The sequence below is a fragment of the Camelus dromedarius genome, chromosome 9 (genome assembly GCF_036321535.1).
Source record: "Camelus dromedarius isolate mCamDro1 chromosome 9, mCamDro1.pat, whole genome shotgun sequence".
Taxonomy (NCBI): Eukaryota; Metazoa; Chordata; class Mammalia; order Artiodactyla; family Camelidae; genus Camelus; species Camelus dromedarius.
The window spans coordinates 325,787-344,681 of NC_087444.1; the positions used below are offsets into that span (position 1 = coordinate 325,787).

General features: G+C 45.0%; 1 protein-coding gene across 3 annotated transcripts in view; it reads left to right on the forward strand.

Annotated features, from left to right (window-relative positions):
* LRRC8C (leucine rich repeat containing 8 VRAC subunit C) overlaps window positions 1-18,895 on the forward strand; it is a 68,328-nt gene that overhangs the window by 3,825 nt on the left and 45,608 nt on the right. For 2 of the 3 annotated variants that reach the window (XM_064488676.1, XM_031457538.2), the window contains exon 2: window positions 18,159-18,345. The exons of the other annotated variant lie outside the window; for it this stretch is intronic. The gene's annotated coding sequence lies outside the window, so the exon portion shown is untranslated. The remainder of the gene's footprint in view (window positions 1-18,158; window positions 18,346-18,895) is intronic. 3 annotated transcript variants of the gene reach the window in all.

Genomic DNA, 18,895 nt, shown 5'->3' on the forward strand with positions numbered 1-18,895 from the left:
TTCTTTGCTTTGTATGAAACATAGATGGCTTCAGTTTCCTGAATGAAGGATGAGTCAGATGTTTAGAGAGAGGTTCTTGCAATAATCAGGAAAGATGCCCAGGTTGCTTGTCTCTGTTACATGATGGCTTGTGGTGCCTCCCTCTTTTTTTCTGGGACTTGTTCCTCCCAGCCTTCTTTGCCCATTTAACTGGCATTTAATTTACTGGCAGGCCGCAGTTCCTAAACAAAGCCTTGGCCATTAGGTTCCATGTGGGATAGCTATGTTTCATTGATAAATTGTTCCCGTGGTGGTATAATAACCTCATTAGGTTGCAAACATATTGATCACGTCAACAGTATTTGAGTAGTTTAACATTTTAGATGGGGTAACGGTCCAGATGGATTTCGTTAATTGGGAATATAATTTACCTGAGGGAAAGGAATGCAGGTTTCCCTGCTCGCCCTAATTCGAGTTACTACAGAAACTTACCTAAGCTGAAACGGCTTAAAGAAGCAGTTAACCTTAGGGCACGTCTTACTAATGGATGCACAAAATAAACGGAGAAAAAGCACAGGTACTGTCGGAGTTACGGGGGCTTGATGCTGGGAGGGGAGGGAGCCAGGCCCTGCCACTCTTGCGGCTGCTCTTGCTGTGCTCTGGGTGCGCGCTGCCTCTCTGTACCTGCTCCCTGCAAAACCAGTGCCGGACACGGCTTTTTGCCCTTGCCTTTCTTTGTAAAAGCAAAAATCCTTTTGGATTTCTTTCAGTCAGTGAGAGCAGGTACCAAATGTGGGTCTTTCATAAAAGTGAAATGGTGTAAGGGGCGCTTTTGAAAAGTGAGGATACCTGCACCTGCCTTAGAGAGAAGGTCGAGGTAATAGGCAAAGAGGGTCTCGACCTCTTTGGTGGAAGATAAGACCAACCTTGGCACAGTACGGACAGCACAACCAGAAGTGACCTCGTGAGAGAGTCAGCACAGGGAGAAGACCCAGGCAGTCTCACCACAGATAGGAGAGACAGAAGAAGATAAACAGGAGGAGGGAGAAGACGTGGAGCAGGACTGGGACACTGTGTGCAGCTGCTAGAGGTGGGTCCTTCCCAGACCGCAGAACTAGGACAGGGAGGGTGGGGTCAGATGGGCAGAGAGGGGAGAGGTTAGTGCAGCCTCAGACATCTGGAATGTTAACATATTCCTGTTTGTTCCCAGCGCTTGGGCAGGAGGGGTTCTTAGAGCTTTGCTTCAAATAGATAGTTTGGCAGGAATACATTGAAAATTTCCTGGAAGTATTAAAAGGTAGAGAATTACTAAGCTCTTTTCCAATCCCAGGCGTGAAACAAACAGAAAGAACCTGGCCTATCTACGTGGAAGGGTAACACACCATCACAAGTTCTGTGAGTGAATCTGAGACCCTTTGCTGGGGTTGGATGAGTGTCCCTTTAAAGTATGTTTCGACAGCCTCTGAGTGGCAGTCAGGGGAGAAATGGTTGTATTCAGAGAATGAACAGAGCTAAGAAGAGAAAAGAGAAGACAGGCAAAATTCAAAAATCAGTTTTAAGAAAAATAATTTAGAGCTTAGAGAAATAACTGAAAATGCCCCCCGATGACTGAAGCATTTTGGGTCAGAGGAATCCAGGAGAGGGATATGCTCTTCCAAGAACCCTTCTAAGAACTCAGAGGGACAGGTGCTCAGCCCACGCTGGGGCGGGGCGGGGAGGAAGAGCAAGGCCGGCGGTGGGATAAACACGCCCCGGGCCCGGCGGGAGTGAGGGGCGCATCTTAGCCTTTAGTTCACTGTTGCCGTCCCTCCCCTCCTTTTTCAGATACGTTGTAACGCCACAGACACTCTGTGTATCTGTTTGTGTGCTGTTACCTGTTGGCAGGCTACACACCGGAAGATTCTTTTACCCTCCTCCCCCTCCGACCCAATTTTTGACGGAGACAAGATTGCCCCCCTATTGAGAATACATGATGTAGCATGATTCTAGATTGTGTTTGAAAATCACAAAAGAGCCATATGGAACTAAAAGACATGAAGGATAGTCAATATGTATGTATATATGAATGCAGATGATACCTTCATTAACAAATTATCTGCAATTAGATTGCCCTTTTTTTTCCTTTATAAAAAAGCAACTTCATTGGATCTTAAACTGAAATACATTTGTAAAAACTATGGAGCTTTCAATTGTCCCAGTTTCACCATGGCAAGATTGTTAAATTCACAAAGTTATCCAAAGCCTCCTCTACCTGCAGTCTTTTGTTTCTGGGATGGGAAGCCCTCCCCAAATTTTAAATGCTCAACATCTTTCATTTACTCACTTCTGTTATGCTGGGAAGGCTCTGATAATAACCATTCATTCTTGTGACAGGTCAATTATTCATGAGTATAAATTACTTTGTATTCATTAGAGGGTTTGCATTTTAAGCTAGTTATTTATAATTATGAAACACTGTGTTCCCTATCAACGAGATTTTAGCTCATAACAAGTAGTTGTTGGGGAGGGTGGGGCTTCTGAGATCATTCTTAGCTTCTCACATGCGGGTCCCTGCTCCAGTCCCCCAGGGAGTGTTAGCCCGGGCTTCTGGTGTCCCCTCTCGGAGCTGTAAGGGTTTAGAAGAGCTTGGCTTCCTTTTGCATTGGTTTCCTTCAGCATTTGGAGGCTGTCATCCTTGGCATGCTCCCTTCCCCCCAAAATCCTCTTCTCCTCCAGCTTTACTTTAACCATATTGCTCTTTTCCCTTTCCTTTACCCTCAAACCTCCAGAAATATCTTTATTTTTCAGCATTTTTTCTGTTTGATTTTACCTGCAGTGAAAGTCTCATAGAGATGGAGGCCATCCAGGACATAACCGTCTTGTTTACTTCTGTATCCACAGCCCCTGCCCAGTGCCCGGGCAGAGCCACTCACGAAAGAGTTGTGCAATAAATATTTAATGACGTATTTTACAGTAAAGTTTCTAACCTACCGTCTTAGAGTGTATCCATTTCCCCTTCTATTATTTTACATTCTAGAAATGAAATTTGAGAGTGTAATTAGAAGTTATCCTTCTTAATAGGGTCATGACATACCTGCATAGAAATATTTCTATATATAGTTGGAAATTAGGAGCAAGTATTATATAAAATACGAAGTCAGGACATCAAAATAAACCCCAGATAAAAGTCACTAAATAAGTTAAGTATATGAAAACTCATGGGTTCTGTGTTCTTCCTGTATACATGAAGAACTTATCAAATCAATAAAAATTAGTTAACTACTTTATCAAATACCTTAGAGAGTTACAAAAATTAGAAACAAGTTCAAATATCTTTGTTTAATGGGAAAGTTATAACCTATAAATCCAACTTCTGAAAAAAATGCTGTAGGGGATTATTTAGCTAACAACACCTTGACTTTTTAAAAAAGCTGTGAGAATAGCTTCATTAGGAAGACACGGTCAGGCCAATTTGTATTATCCCCTTTGACGTTAGCAGGGTCCAGGGCAGTGTCCTTATCAGCAAAGTCAGGAGACGCTGTGCAGCACACAGAGCATCGTTCTGGCTCATGCCCAGCCGTGTGGGTCCCTGCAGCCAGAACGTGGCTGAAGCTGAGGAGAGCCGGGGGTGGTGTGTCTAGGGTTCGGATCTGAGCTGAGTGTTTGAGCATCTCACCTAAGGATCTGGATGGCGTAACATGTATCTGATGTTTCTGTGAGTGGCCCCATGATGGACAGAGCAGCAAAGTGCCAAAGCAAGGACTGGGCATGAACTTGACAAAATAAAAAAAAAAAATGAAAGGAAATTGTCATAACTGAGCAATGAAATTCACTTGAGGGAAGTATAGGGTTATACCTGATGAAAAACAAATGAGCCAGCTGTACAAATATGCTACATTTTTGTCAGCTTTGGGTCCATTTCTGTATCACCAGTGTTTAGAGCAGTACCTAGTACGTAGCAAAGGATCAGTAAATATTTGTTGAATGAATAGATGAATGAAGTGCAAGAGAAAGACTAACTCTATGCCATTAGGGTAAAAGTTAAATGGACCCTGAGGAGATGGCAGTGGATAGCTAGTAGACTGAGGAGGCTTTATGAAACGTTTTTGGAAAGATCATTTATAAATATGTGTTAAAGGTTTATTTTATTTTTAGTCTTACATGTAAGAGAAAAGACTTCTGGTAGGTCGGTTAAAAATTTCATCCTTACCAGGGATATTTTATAAGCATAGTGGATAATTAGGTATCATTGTTAGACTAGATAAAAAATGTGGGTTTGAGGTCACTAGACTCTTGGCTAACAGCTAGTGGTTAGCTGATTAGCTCCAAGGACAAGCCTCATCCTCATTCAGCATCATACAGGAGGCTAGCTGGTGCAAGAGGATGAAAAAATATTGGACTTGAAGGTTGGTAAGGAAGAAGTAAAAGTCTCTCTCCTTACAGACTTTGTGTTTGAAATTAGGATTCCATATCTTAAGGAATCTACAAAGCAACAACTACAGATAAATGCCACACTAATCTCTAACTGACAGGTGGGTATTTAAAATTTATGAACAAAATCTTAGAAGTAAATCTGCTGACAGTCACTATTTCAGTCAGCCCTTGTACCTGAATTTGAAGATGATTTTACTTATCCTGAAAGGGTATCTAATGACATTATCACAATTAACAACATTTTACCTATCAACTCTTTTTTTTTTGTTTGAGAGCTTTCCCCATAATGTGACTGCAATAAACAGAACAGCCTACTGTTGACCTAATTAAGAAATTTAAGGAGCAAATAAATTAAAACTAATTATCTCTAGCATCTCTTTTTCTTGTGAGTGCCACATCCTGGCTTACGGGAGAGGGAGCAAACCCTTGGTGCTACCTAGAGGCTGTCTAGTATGTCTCAGACATGTTTTGGGTGATAGAAAACTGCTCCTTTTTTAATTGCTCCAAATTTGAAACGATCTCAAAGCAACATTTTAAAATGTTGTCAGATAAGAATACTGGCGCCCAGTGATAAGAGAAGGCCATGCTGGCGGCCGGCTTGTTACCCACAACGAATTATAAAATGTGTAAGAAATCTCAGCATTTTAATTCTCTACAGGCCAGAAATCTCTTACTATTTTTGCTTTCAATTATTTATAATTTTGAAATACCGAAAAGCAGCACAAAAGCAGGAAGGCTAATTGCCCCTCTGAAAGAACACACTTGGTTTGGGTGAGTGAAAAAGTACCTTTCGTCAACTAGGCAGAATATATGGAAAGTAAATAATTTTGCAGCCTCATATTGAGAAAAGACCATCTCAAAACCATTTTTTCCTTAGTTGCAGTTATCTGTTCTGCTAAGGTAATAAAAATAGTTCGTTTTGTCTCATTGCATGTTATCTATCATACAAGTCACATAAGCTAAGCGGTGGTGGGTGGTGGTATTTAAAGGGTTGGACCGTAGCTTTTAAAATAAAGTTAACTTTATCAACATAAGACAACGATTATAGTCTTCTTTAATATTATGAAGGACAAATTATGTTTATGTTTAGATATGATGCGTAGGTTAAAACTATCATATGATAGTATTTGCCAAAGATTACTCACTAATTATCTGATTTTAATATTAGCCCTAGGTCTTAATATTAATTATCTTGAATTACAATTTACATTGCCACTTAAGAATCATATAATCATAGTTCATATTGAAAACATACCAGGGGAATATGACACTCCATGGTTTCACATCGCTGCAGCAGCACAACAGCCGTCAGGTAAACTGGCACTAGTTCCAATCAGTGTTGCTGAACATTTCTACAAAGACGTACATTTTTAGTGTAAGTAATTATCTAACTAATGAGACACATATAAGGATTAAAACAGGCATCCTGTCGGAGAACAGATCAGCCAGGCATGAACTAAAATCCTTGGTAACAGCTTTACTGAGGTATAATTTACATACTATACCATTTATTTGATTAAAGTGCGTAATTTATTGGTTTTTGGTATAATTACAGAATTATGCAACTGTTATAATCTATTTTAGAATATTTTCATCACCCCTCCCCCCCCAAAAAAAAGCCTGCACCCATGAGCTGTCACTCTCTACCATACCCTCCTCTCCTCCCAAGCTCTGGGTAGCCACTAATCTAGCCCCTGTCTCTAAATATTTGCCTATTCTGGACACTTCGTATAAATGGTGTCATAAAGTAGGTGGTCCTTTGTGACTGGCTTCTTCCACGTAGCATATGTTTGAGATCCATCCACACGGTGGCAGGTATCAGTGCACCATTCCTTTTAATTGACAAATAATTTTCCATTATGTGGATATGCCGTATTTTCTTTATCCATTCATCAGTTGATAGAACGTCAGGTTGTTTCCACCTTTGGGCTCTGAGGCGTGACGCTCCTATAAGCATTCGTGTGTAAGTTTTTGTGTGGACATGTGTTTTCATTTCTCTTGGATAAATATGTGTGGAAGTGGAATTGCTGGGTCATATCATATCTCTTTAACATTTTGATATCAATGAGGAGTAATTTTTACATCATCTCCCCAAACTAGAAGAAAATCAGGGTTAAGACACTTAACTGTCTTTTAAACAAAATTTAACAAAAGGGTTTAATTTGTCCAAGAACTCCTCATTATCAGGAATACCAACTGAACTTTGAATTTTTATATAATTCAGTTGTAGTTCACAAAGTACTTTTAAAGTACTACTAAGTTGCTGTGAATTAAAAGTTCTGGTTAAGAAATATAGAACGTGCTGCTGAAGGCTAACCGGAAAGCTGTTTGCACACTTGGGGGTCCCTTGTCCTTGGTGACCTGTGGTACCTCCTGTTACCTCCAAACTTCCTTTTGTGCGGTTTTTAACTCTTTTTGTTATGGGCAGTGGGGAATGGTGGACATTTTTCATATTCGTTTATTCTAGATTGTGTGTTTATTACCTTCTGCTTGGAATATGTGAATTCACTCATTTGAGTTTTTACAGTCTTGCTAATTTCCCTCTGGAAAGAGGCAGAGGAGCTTTTCACAGTAAAACACCTTGCCCCAGTCAGCGTTCTTTCAGGCACTACTCTTCTGCCCAGGGTGAAAGTGGAGGGACTATCTTTATAAACTGCAGATTCCATCTGTTTTGGTCTATTTAGAACTATTGTTTGGATTCACTATCAGACCAAGGCCGGGCAGAAATTTCCCTTAACTCTTTCCCACACACCCTTATGAAGTCACCCACGCAGATTTCCCCTTCTCCCTTCACTTCAAAGTGAATCTATTTAAGGAGCTGTTTTCCTAGCATACAAAGGACAAACTCCGTGACCACTGAGCCTTCATTCGTAGAGGTACTCTTAAGCAAGTGAGAAGCTTCGGTCTAATAGGTGCCCAAAGAGCTCACTGACCAACAAAACAGAACAGACCAGAACAGCACAGAACACTGTAAGTAACCACTTACAGAAACAGGAAGATATACAGAAAACCACTGAGCCAGTCCTACCTGCAATTCTAACTGTTAGGCAAACGCAAATATGAGTGCAGATATATGCACAAACCAGCCATAAGCAAAACACAAGGTAACGAGACTTCTGTGAGTGCTGTCAAAGGATAATTTTCTAAAAGATAAACATGACTGAAGTGAGTATAGAGTGAACATGTCAAAGGGCTATTCACCTCCTGGACGGAGGAGCCAGCAAGATGGAAAAGCGTTTGGTTTAAAGGGCATTCCTGGAACTATTTGAAGAAAGAATGTTAGAGGAACATTGCATGGTTAGATACAAACTACACAATAAAAAAGAAATGTTTTGGGTTCTCTCTTCTGCCTAACAGAGAATCTACAAGTATGGAAGGTAATCAGTAGTAATTAGCAAGTCAAAGAAGAGTATATTTTTCTAAGTTATCCTTGGATGGGCCCTGGAAATGACTTTTCAGTGTAACAGTAAAAGGATATTCTGCCTTCCCTTTGCCTCGCTTCCAAGTTTTGGATACTTTCTTTTTTTAAACAATGCATAGTTGCTCACCCTTTTTAAGGGCTTTAGTTTTTCTTAGTAATATAACAAACATTTGGCCGTGGAGTGGGTCAAATGCAAAACACTGGTCATGGGAGTTCTCAAACATGGGACAGCAACTTTGGCTTTTACACTTGACTTCCCTTCCTGGGGGTCCTTTATGTCACTCAGATGTCAAAATAACTCTAATCTCATCCTGGGGAAGGGTTCTGCTTTAACTCCAACCTCAAGTTTAACCAGTTCTTGGGGCCCAAACCGTTCTCCAAGCTCTCAGAGTAGATAGTAGATCATTGTAGATGATGTAGATGCCCAGTAGAACAAGCATGCTTGCAGATGGCTACTAGACTTTGACATTCTAGTGCTCAGATTGTCATGAATCAGCAAAAAGCCTGAGGCTCAAGAAGCGAAGAAAGGGATCTGAACAGTGTGAACGTCACACGTTTCCTTGAGCCAGAGGCTGCTCCTGTGAGGTGCGCTCGTCCCCACGGGCCCTCCAAGGACCATCACTACCGAAATTGGCAAATGTGGCCCACGTAGTTTGGATCTGCAGCCTGTTTTTGTATGGCCCGCTTGCTGAGGTTGATTTTTACATTTTTGAAGGGTTGTTTAAAAAAATTTTTCAAGAATATGCAACATATACCAGATATGACCTGTAAGGCCTAATTATTTACTATCTCTCCCTGTATAGAACAACTTAACTGATTCCTTCACTAAAAAAAAGACAACTTTGGGGGAAAGGGTAGAGCTCAGTGGTAGAGTGCATGCTTAGCTTACACGAGGTCCTGGGTTCAATCCCCAGTACCTCCATTAAATAAATAAAATAAAATAAGGAAATAAGCAAACCTAATTACCTACCTCCAAAGGACAGTTTTGTTGTTAGCATGTACCAAAGTTTTATAACAAGTTTCCCATAAAAGAAAATCTCTCTAGTAGATGAATTCAAAGAATGGTTAGAAAAGCACTAGATTCAACATCAAAAGAAAATAATATTTGCTTAAAGGCTACTAAACTCTTGATTGACAGCTCATCAATTGTCTGGCTGGTAACTAATTTACCAGAATTTCTTAATGTCAGTAAAGTTCATGAGAATCAATTAATTAAGCATTGTGTCAGTAACATTAATTTCTTTCTGGGAGGAGGTTGCAAGTTATACAAACAAGCTTGGAACAATTTTTCTTCTGTAAGGCAATGTATCAGTAAATCTTAAAAGCACGCAATAGGCTGCACTGAAAGAAAAGGAACCTCTGGGAATCTCTCACTGCCACGCTAACTCCTGCAGTCTAATTTAGGACTACACAGATAAACAGGAAGACAAAAAGCTTGGCAGAGTCGGGAGACCATCACAAAAGATTAGAGCATTGAAAAAGTGAACCTATGTGGGAAAATGGAAAGAACTGGGACGTTTCAACTAAGAATCTTTTGACATCAAGGCGTTAGGCTTTCCACAATTTTCAAAAGTTCACAGAATTTTCACTGGGTCTTCGGAAGGTTTCAACAATTGAACGGGGTTGGGGCTCTCTGCCCTGGTTGAGTGTGGTCTTGCCTGGAGGTGTGGCCAGATAGTCCCTTGAGATCAACCATGTGTTTTTAATTCAAGACCATACTGGGTGCAAACCACCACCAGACCTATTCTCCTTTGAGGAGGCTGGAAACCAGGCATTGTCCTTCAGGGCGTCCTCTGTGACAGGTGGAGCAGGGTAAACAAATACACGTGTGGCAAAGCCAAGGGGCAGCATTACCACAGGAGAACGGAAACATTTGCAAGCACTGATATATCTGGAAAGAGAAACGATTAAAAACGTAGCTTATAAGGCAGAGACTGGAGGAGGGGAAGGAGCCAACCAGTCTGAGGAGAGAGAGATCCAAGAGGAGGGAGCAGCAAAGGCAGAGGCAGACCCCTGGCCTGACGGAGCGACAGCAAGAGGGCTTCCACATGGGTGTCCTTGTTCCTGGGTTACAGCTCCGGCACCACACTGCCTTCCCAGAGCACGTGTAGGTCGTCTTTACCTCCCAGGCAGCCCAGCAGTGTGCACGTAGGCGTGACAGTGCATGGACTGGGCATGCAGACGTGTGTCTGCTTTACAGACCTGAAGAGCAGCAGGGCAGCAGGGCTTGTCTCGTGTAATCGGAAGTGGAGTTGGGCCTAGAACCTTGGACTTCCAGCCAGATGTCTTTTCTGCAGCCAGTGCATCTCCAGCTTTCCATCAGAGCCTCCCTTAGGATGGAAGAGATTTTCTGCTTATTTCAGGAACCTGGAATAGAGCTAGAAGTGTACCATGTGAAGTACCAAATTTCACTTAATACCTTGTATTTTAACTCTAAAAAGCACATGAAACTATGTCCTTATTGGTTTCAGTGTGACACTTTGAGTAAAGTCAATGTGCCTGGAAAATACACGTGTGTATCTTCTGGCTTCTCATACTCCCCAGCTGGACGCATTCACCTACTCCGATGGGAGCACTGCCACATGTGGCTAAGGGTTGTGAGTTCAGATGCTGTCAGAGATAGCATTTGAACTGTCTCTGCCTCCTCCTAATAGTGGCTTAAATAAGAAAGGACATTATTCTTTCTCATACTAATGGGAACCTGATCATGTGTGTCTGTGATGTCAAGGGTTCAGCCGCCTCGAGTCTTCATGCTCCACCATTGCTATCATGCATCCCTGGCTGGTCTAACTGAAGACGATTAACACTAAGCCTACATCCCAGGGCAGAAATGAGGTGAAGGCATGTTGAGGGCAAGCTCCTTTCCTTAAGGACACAACACAGTGTTGAATACATCTTTTCTATTTCTGTTTCACTGGCTAGGACCAGGCCACATGGTCACGCCTGTTCAAGAGACCTAGAACACGCACTGTCGTGTAGAAAAGGAGACACAGGACATCAGGGGACCATAAGCGATCCCTCCTGCCGTGATGTTGCCATCCCAGCTCAGGCCACAAAGGGCGCAGGGCCAGAGGGGCCCCTCACAAGGGAGATGCGGCATGAGGGCCGTGTGGGTGACTGCTCATGGAGGCCACGACCTGGCTGCCGGGAGTCTCCCTTAAGGGGACATGTGGGCCCCGCAGCTACAGCAGCGACCGTGCTGCAGACCCCACGAAGGTAGGGGTGCTTGTGGACGGCAGCGGGCAGAGGAACAGCCTTTCCACAGTGGTGTGATTTCACGCTGGCAGGGCTAGCCTCTGAAGGTGGTTGGGGAGGGCTGGGCACTTGTTCTTCAGGAACTCCTCCACTGACCTCATCTTTGCTGGTCTTAGCTGTTGAGGCTTCCTCCAAACTCTGGGTCAAGCTCCGGAGATGCTAGGTGCCTAGGAACTTCGGGAGCCACGTAGTCTGGGGGGCACAGGGTCTAACAGATTTGCATATCTGGGACTTTGTATTTCCAGATATCTGGTTAAAGAATCGGGGTAGTTTGGCATTTTCTTGGGGTTTTGTTTCAGTACATCCATGCGACAGAGATAAAACATGTAATTGGAGGTGGCTGATTTGAAGAAACTGGCCTATCCTGAGGTAAGGAAAAAAAATTACGAAATGTTTTAAAGAAGATTCCACAATTTGGGGATACTTTGCAGCATATTCTATGAAAAGTCGATACAGAGGAACATACATTAAATGGGATTTTTTCAGAATCCAGAAGCTTCCCAGGAGAGAAGCCTCGCTAATACTTTCTTAATTAAATAATGAGGTTGATAATTGTCATATTTACTGCAGGCACTTTTCTAAGTGTGCATAATTTAAAGAGGTTGCCAAAGAACTAGATTTTAACCCCAGGTCTTTCTGGCTGTAAAATTTGCACCATGTTGAACAAAATGGTGAGTAGAGGTAACTTACTTTCATTTTCACTTTTTAGATTAATGTGCCTACTTATGACTAAGCTGAGCGTTCTGAGAGTTCAGGCGCTAGACAAGGTAAAATGCAGCCCGAGGCAGTAGCAGGAAGGTCTTTAGCAGTTTTGTTGCTGGCATGTATTGCTTTGGACTCAGGATTTCTTTTCACCCTACATGCACAAAACTGGAGTCGCTTCATAGAGAAGAGAATTTGCACGAATTACCTTTAAGTTTTGTATTAAAATGCTGCTGACATGTCAGTGCCATCAGAAGGGACATGAACCATCCCCAGCGTTGTGAGCGGTCTGCCCAGGGAGCTCAGTCGGCAGCGGCCATCGCGGTTTAGAAAAGAGATGCTTGGTTTGGTGACTCTCTGATTCTGCGAGATTTTCAGAAGACTTATTTTTCAATAGAAGGGAAAACAGTTTTAGACCCAAACTGGAGCCATGCACAAAGGACTGTTTCATACTAGAGTATTTTACATGCAAAAAGGAGAATGTTTTAGGTGAGGCAGTAAGGTGTGTTGTGACTGTTAAGCAGCAGACATCTGTATGGAACCTCTCAGAATGTGTGTCTGACTGAGAGCATCTTTACATTTACTCAGCTGTATTGAGATTTTTTTAATTGAAATATACCATACTTTTAAAAGGCCCCCTTGTGCCGCATCCACATAAGAGCAGAATAGGTCCCTTATGTAGGGAAACCACAAATCTTGGAAACGGCGGTGTTCCCTGATACTCTTTGGCTGCACTGCTGTTTGGCTGAACTAGCGTTTCTGGTCATGGAACTGCTTGAGTCTCAGAATTAGTTTGCTGAGAATTTTTATGTTTCTGCCAGCCCTCTTCCTGTTGACATATTCAAAACTGAATCAGAATTAATCGTGTGACATCATAAGAGTGTAAGTATGGTGTCTGAAAACAGCATAAGGCTCTGATATATTAATTAATCTATTTGGGTGTGTTTGCTCGGACCCCTGGAATGAAACCTGTTTTAAAATAGATTTGTTTTTAGAATATAATCCAAAAAGAACATGTGCAACCTCTACAACATTTTAAGATAGTTATTCCCCATCTCAACATCACATAGTCCAGCTAAGTCATTTACTTAGTGGAAGTGGGGAAGGGAGCAGAAACACTGTACTTTAGAAAGAGACAGCTATGTTCTCATTTTTAGAAAGATTATTCCTAAGCGGCATCACTATTTTTATGTTAGAATCACCTGGGAAGAAGATTAAAGAAATCTTCATTACCTTTCTAAAACTAAGCCTTCGATATAAAAACTGAACCCATGTGGTATCTTTCATCGCCAAATAATAAATTACAAATTTTGTATTAAAAATACGGACGTACAACAGGCCGCTGGACCAGCTGCGCTCTCATTTAGCTGTTGGACGAAGTAGATTCTACCCTTACAGTTCTTTAACGTTATTAAGTGTTTGACCGAGAGGCCGGAAAGCTGATCTTTACAGCCAGAGTTAGTAACCAATGCCAGTGGAAAAGCAAAGAGAAAACTGACAGAACATCTCTTAACATGGGATGCTCTGAACACAGTAAGTCTCAAAGAAAGCGTCTCTGACGTTCCAATGAAGGTAATAGAAACTGTAAGCAGCCGCACTCCGGGCTTTGGGGATCCCTTCCGTAGACTGACACCCTTCCTTGCTAACTCCTGGATTAAGTCAAGAAGCGTAATTTCCAGTCCTGTTGCCCATGAAATCTTAGATTAGTGACTTACGTTACGAGAATAGCTGGCTCTAAAGACGGGTCGCCTGGCTGCGCTCCTCCGGCACCACCGTGTGCCCCGGGCAGGGCGAGCAGCCCCGCGGGGGCGCCGGGCGCGTTCGGGCCGAGTCGCGCGCACGAGCGAGGTGCCCGGCGCTGCGCGCGGGAGCCCGCAGCTCCGCTTGGCGGGACGGGCTTTCCTTCACTTGCACGGAGGCCTCTGCGAGTCACAGCCGCGCCCACTGTCACTCGGAAATGGGACACCTGCCGAGCGAAAGTGTTCCCCGGGAGAACTGCAGTTCCGGTGTGCGAAGCGTCATCTGCCCTCCCAAGGCGCTCGGGGTGGGGGTGGGGGGGACCCGCGGCCGTCCTGGGGCGCGGAACTGCCGCTGTCGGGGGACACGGGCACGCAGACGGGAGCCCAGGGGCGAGGGGGCGGCCGGAGCGGCCGGGCCGGGTGTCGAGCTCGGGCCGCGGCCGAACAGACCGGCCACGGGCTCCCGGGGCAGGGCCCTGCGGCTGCGGTCCAGGACGCCGACCCTGCCGAACGCGCAGCGCAGGCTCGTCCCGCGGGGCAGCCGCGCGGGAGCCCGTCCGTCCTGACGCGGTGATCCGGGCGAGGTGGGAGGTGAGGCGCCTCTAACCGAAGATGGGGTGTTACAACGTGAGTTCACAGAGTCTTGAAGCCGTCTTAAGTAAGGAGACTCCGCTTTGCAGGCACAGATAAAGCTCTGACTTCCCCGTAAGGCCGCACCTGGTTTGTAGGTTTACTTTTCAATCACAAGAAGAGGAAGCAAGATGTTTCTCGGGAAACAGGTCTCAGCCTCAGCTGCACGTTGGGGTGACCTGGTCACCTTTAAAAAGAAACTTTACGCCTGGAGTGCGTTCTGATTTAACTGGCCCTGGGCATTAGTATTTTTAAAGCCTTCTGGCCGATGCCACCTGCAACCAGCCGACACTGAGAGCCGCCACTCTACCCACCTGAGGCTTCATCTCCCCCAAGGCGTTCTGACAGATTTCAGGAGCCTGGCTCAGCCCAGACTCTAGCAGCAGGCTTTCCAGCCGGCGGTTCCTAGACTAGTGTCAGTCCATGTGTTTTCCCTCTGCAAGCGCACGGGGCTCTGCTGTTCAGTGAGTGACGTTGGCTTCTGGGGAGGTGCGCACCTTAGGCCCCGAGCAGAGCAGCACAGAGCTTTCTCATCTAGCACTCTGCCTCCGGAGAGCGAGTTTCACCTGTTTTCCAGACCTCCATGGCATGGCGACCCCACGGCTTTGTCTTACAACCTTCTGCTGAATAACTTAACAGCAGGTTCCCCCTGTCCACCCTGAGTCTCTCGTACAGCAGTTTGAGGCCTGTTTTCACATTCGAAGTTGAAGCATTTTGTATTTGGTACCTTAGTCTGTCCACATATTTCTAGGCTCTGGATTCATCTATTAGAGACTTACATATTCCTTTGCTTATCTCCGTTTAGGTAACATTTCTGTATAAATTCTGTTTCTACTGCTTTTTTCTTTCATTCAAAAAATATTTATTGAATGACAAATGTGAGCCAGGCACTCTTCTGGACATTAGGGGAAAAAATAGTGTCTAAATCTGCCATCTTGGGACTTACGGTTGAGGGGAAGGAGATAAGAGAAATACGTAAGTAACTAAAATACATAGTATGTTCAAAGGTGCTAAATGCTGTGGAGAAAAATAGGGCAGGGCAGGAAGAAAGGGGCCTGGCTGGGGCTGCAGTATTATCCATGTGGGAGCTAGTGAAGGCCTGGGCCAGAGTGGTGGTAACAGAAATGATAAAAACCAGTTGGAATCTGGATAAGTTTCAGCAAAGCTTGAAGAAGGCAAGGGATTGAGCCATGCAGATATCAGAAAGAGGACAATTCCAGGCAGAGGATACTGCAAGTGCAAAGGGCCTGGGGCAGGCGTGAACCTGGGATGTTAAAGAAACTGCCAGAAGGACCAGCGTGGCTGGAGCAAGCCAGAGTGAAGGAGAGGGTGATGACACAAGCTGGGGGTGGGTGAGCGCAGTGAAGAGCCTTGTAAGATTTTTGTAAACATTCTGGCTTTTTCCGAGTAAGATGAAGTTATTAGAGGGCTCTGAACGCAAGAGAAACCCACTGCTTTAACAGGATCATTCTGGCCGCACAGTTGAGACAAATCCGTGTGGGTCGGGGTAGAAGCAGGGAGACCAGTCACAAGGCTGTTGCCGTAGTCCGACTGACAGATGACGATGGCCTGGACCAGGGTAACTCAGTAGAACGGAGCTGGAAATACTGAAATCTACGTATTGTGGAAGGTAGAACTTGTCGGTCTTACATGAGTGTCTGTCTAACATTTTTCCACATTCCTCTCGAAAGACGCAGCCTCAAACTGCAGCAAGGGGTCTGAGTGATGCTTGGTGACAGCAAAAGGCTGCCTTCTGGCTCTCGTTACCACAAACTCAGTGTCATGCTGTTTTTAAAGGACGCTGGTATTAACTGATTTGTTCTGCTTCCATCCTCCGTGGCCTCCCACAGTCCTGGCTCTCCAGCTTTTCTGCGCGTTTGCCTTACTGCTCACTTGCCATTGAGGATTCTGGCCTGCTGTTGCTCCCCTCTCACGGCCTTTACCTTATTCTGTGCAGGTCCCTGGAGGAGACTCGGGCAGGCGATGGGGGTGGAGGGAAGAATGTGATTCTGCTGCTGTTGCGACACAGGAGCCCAAGGTTCAGCGTAAATCAGGACGGGACACCTCTTTCCCCACTCCTCGCCTCTTCCCTCCCCCAACTCCCCGAACAAGGCAGAGAACAGAGAAAGACGTTCCTTTTCAACCTTCACATAAATCTCCCACGTGGCCTTTTATGCCTCCTTTGTTTCTTCTCTGCCCTGAAGCAGAGTGTGGGCATCGTGAAAAAATGCAGTGTTGAAAAAAAAAAAATCCAAATTCTGGTATTCACAGAAATACCCATTTTATGCAGGCACACCTCGGAGATACTGTGGGTTTGGTCCTAGACCACCGCAGTAAAGCAAATACCGCAGCAAAGCGAGTCACACCAATCTTTGGCCTCCCAGTGCACGTGAAGTTGTGTTTATACTGTGATGTTGTCTGTTAAGTGTGCAATAGCACTGTGTCTCAAAAAATGTATATACCTTAATTAGAAATACTTCATTGCTAAAAAATGCTAGCTATCACCTGAGCACGCAGGATTGCCACAAACCTTCAACTTGTATAAACAAAAAAGAAAGCGTTATCTGTGAAGCACAATAAAACGAGGTATACCTGTTCGTTTTTGACAATGGAGAGAATTTGAGAATCTGTACACTCATTTTTCATTATTCAGTCATTCAGCAACTGTTTATGGAGTACTTGTTATGTGCCAGGCAGTGTTCTGCACATGGGGAGGCAGGCGTGAACAGAGTCCCTGTTTCTTACGGAACGTACTTACAACATGGGAGACAGACAAAAACACGAGTAGGCAAGTGAACACGTATGTGGTGCATCTGATAATACAACGGTGTGAAGGTACTCAGGAGAACTAAGGGACTACTGGGCTTAGCGTGTGCTGGTATTGGTATTCATATTTTAAATAGGGTCACCAGAGACGGCGTGGCATCATCTTGTTAATGATGACATGGCATTTTCACAGCAACCTAAAGGAAGTAAGAGTGATTCAACCCCACGTCTGCTGAGAAGACGCTCCTTGCTGCAGGAGGTCCTCACACAGTTGTCCTCCCTCTGCGTATTTCCTAAGCGACTTTACCCCGTCCCATGACTTTAATCACTTCCTGCACCCCGATGGCCCCCAAATCTCTGTCTACTGCCCAGATCTTTCATTACTCCAGCCAAGCATATCCAGCTGTTCTGAGGTCCCTCCACTCGGATGTCTTAACGGGTGTCTCAGAGTCAACACACCTCTAGCCAAGATCCTCAACCCCCGACACCAAACCTGCTCTTCCTGTAGTTTCTCTCTCCCTTTGGAAGATGTCATCTCCATCCTTTCTGTTTCTCAAGCCGAAATCTTGCTCTCATTGTCTCTCTCAGATCCCATGTCTGAGCCACCAGAGACGTCATGAGTTACTTGTATTGGGGAAAACTAGAAAAGGTGGAAACTTAGGAAGCCAAGATGAGGAAATCGAGTTTACACAGAAAGCAGAGCCGCAGCAGAGGTGCCCGCAGGTGGGATTCGGTGATAGGAAGAACGCTGAGCCTGAGAGAGCGTGGGCCCGGGAACGCAGGCTGACACGAAGCCGCCTCGGAAGTCAGAGGCCCCGAAGGCGGCTGCAGTGCCAGGCCGTCCTCGCGTCGGGGTACGTCCTGACATCGGGACCTGTGTCGGCTGGCAGAACTGAGGCGGCAGCCCCGCAGGCCGGGAAGGGGCCTCAGACACGTGTGGGAGGCTCCCACGTGCAGCTCCCCCAAAGCACGATCCGCCCGCTGCCTCAGGAAGCACTGTGGAGCTCAGACGGGGAAGCTAGAAATTCAGAATCATAACTTTTAAAAGACAGTGAACACTTGAGCCATTTTTTAGAAAAACAAATCCTCTGTGGGTGTATCTGCAGTGAAGCAAGACACTTCGCTGAAGCATCAAGGAAGGGAGGTTCTGATAGTTTTCTAAGGGCGAGAGATGAGTAATGTTAAGGGTCTTGACCAAATTAACTGGAATAAGAACAATTAAAAGGAAGTAAGTAGTCCCTGTCCTTTCCCAGTATTCAGGTTCTCAGTACAGAAGGTTCTTGCTGCTTTGCTGCACTGCGTTCCTGGAAGTCACCTGCAGATCCCCCGAGGAAACTGGAACAGTGCAAAATCCAGGGGATTGCCTTCTTCGCCCAAGGGTTTACCAGCAAATGAAAAACTGGTGCAGCCAAGTGCGTAACAAGAAGACCTGCGGTTCTGGTACGTTTGCTTTTCCAGCTGTTTACGAGAGAAGTGTGAGTGCCCTACCAGTTCCTCCTTCGCGGAGGGAGGCTGAGTCCTTTGTAAACTTTAAACAGACCTGTCCTCAGACTGGTGTTCTCTCGCAGCACCAGGTTTTAGGCTGGAGTGTGCAAATCACAAATTTGATAGCCCTGAATTCCGTCCTCAGATTGCTAACTCCTCAAATAGGTGTTTCTGCCGGCGGATGGCAAGGCTGAATTCCCCATGAAGGAGGTTGTAGAGGCTAAAATAATTTCTCCCGTGAAGTGGGGTGAGCCTGGGCACTGTAACCTGAGGGCTGAGGGAAGTCCTGCCGTGCCACCCACAGGCTTGGTGACCTTGGAGAGGTCATTTCATCCCTTTGCACGCTGCTGCTTCTGCAGGGCTGAGACGGTGCCTGCCTCGTGGGTCTGATGTGGATGTTCCTTGTCTGAGGCCTGGCCTCTGTAGGCACAGTAACACCAAATGCTCATCGTTAGCCCTTTCCTTTCCCCTGTAACAGAAGTGGCTCTTTTGAAGTTTGTTTCTT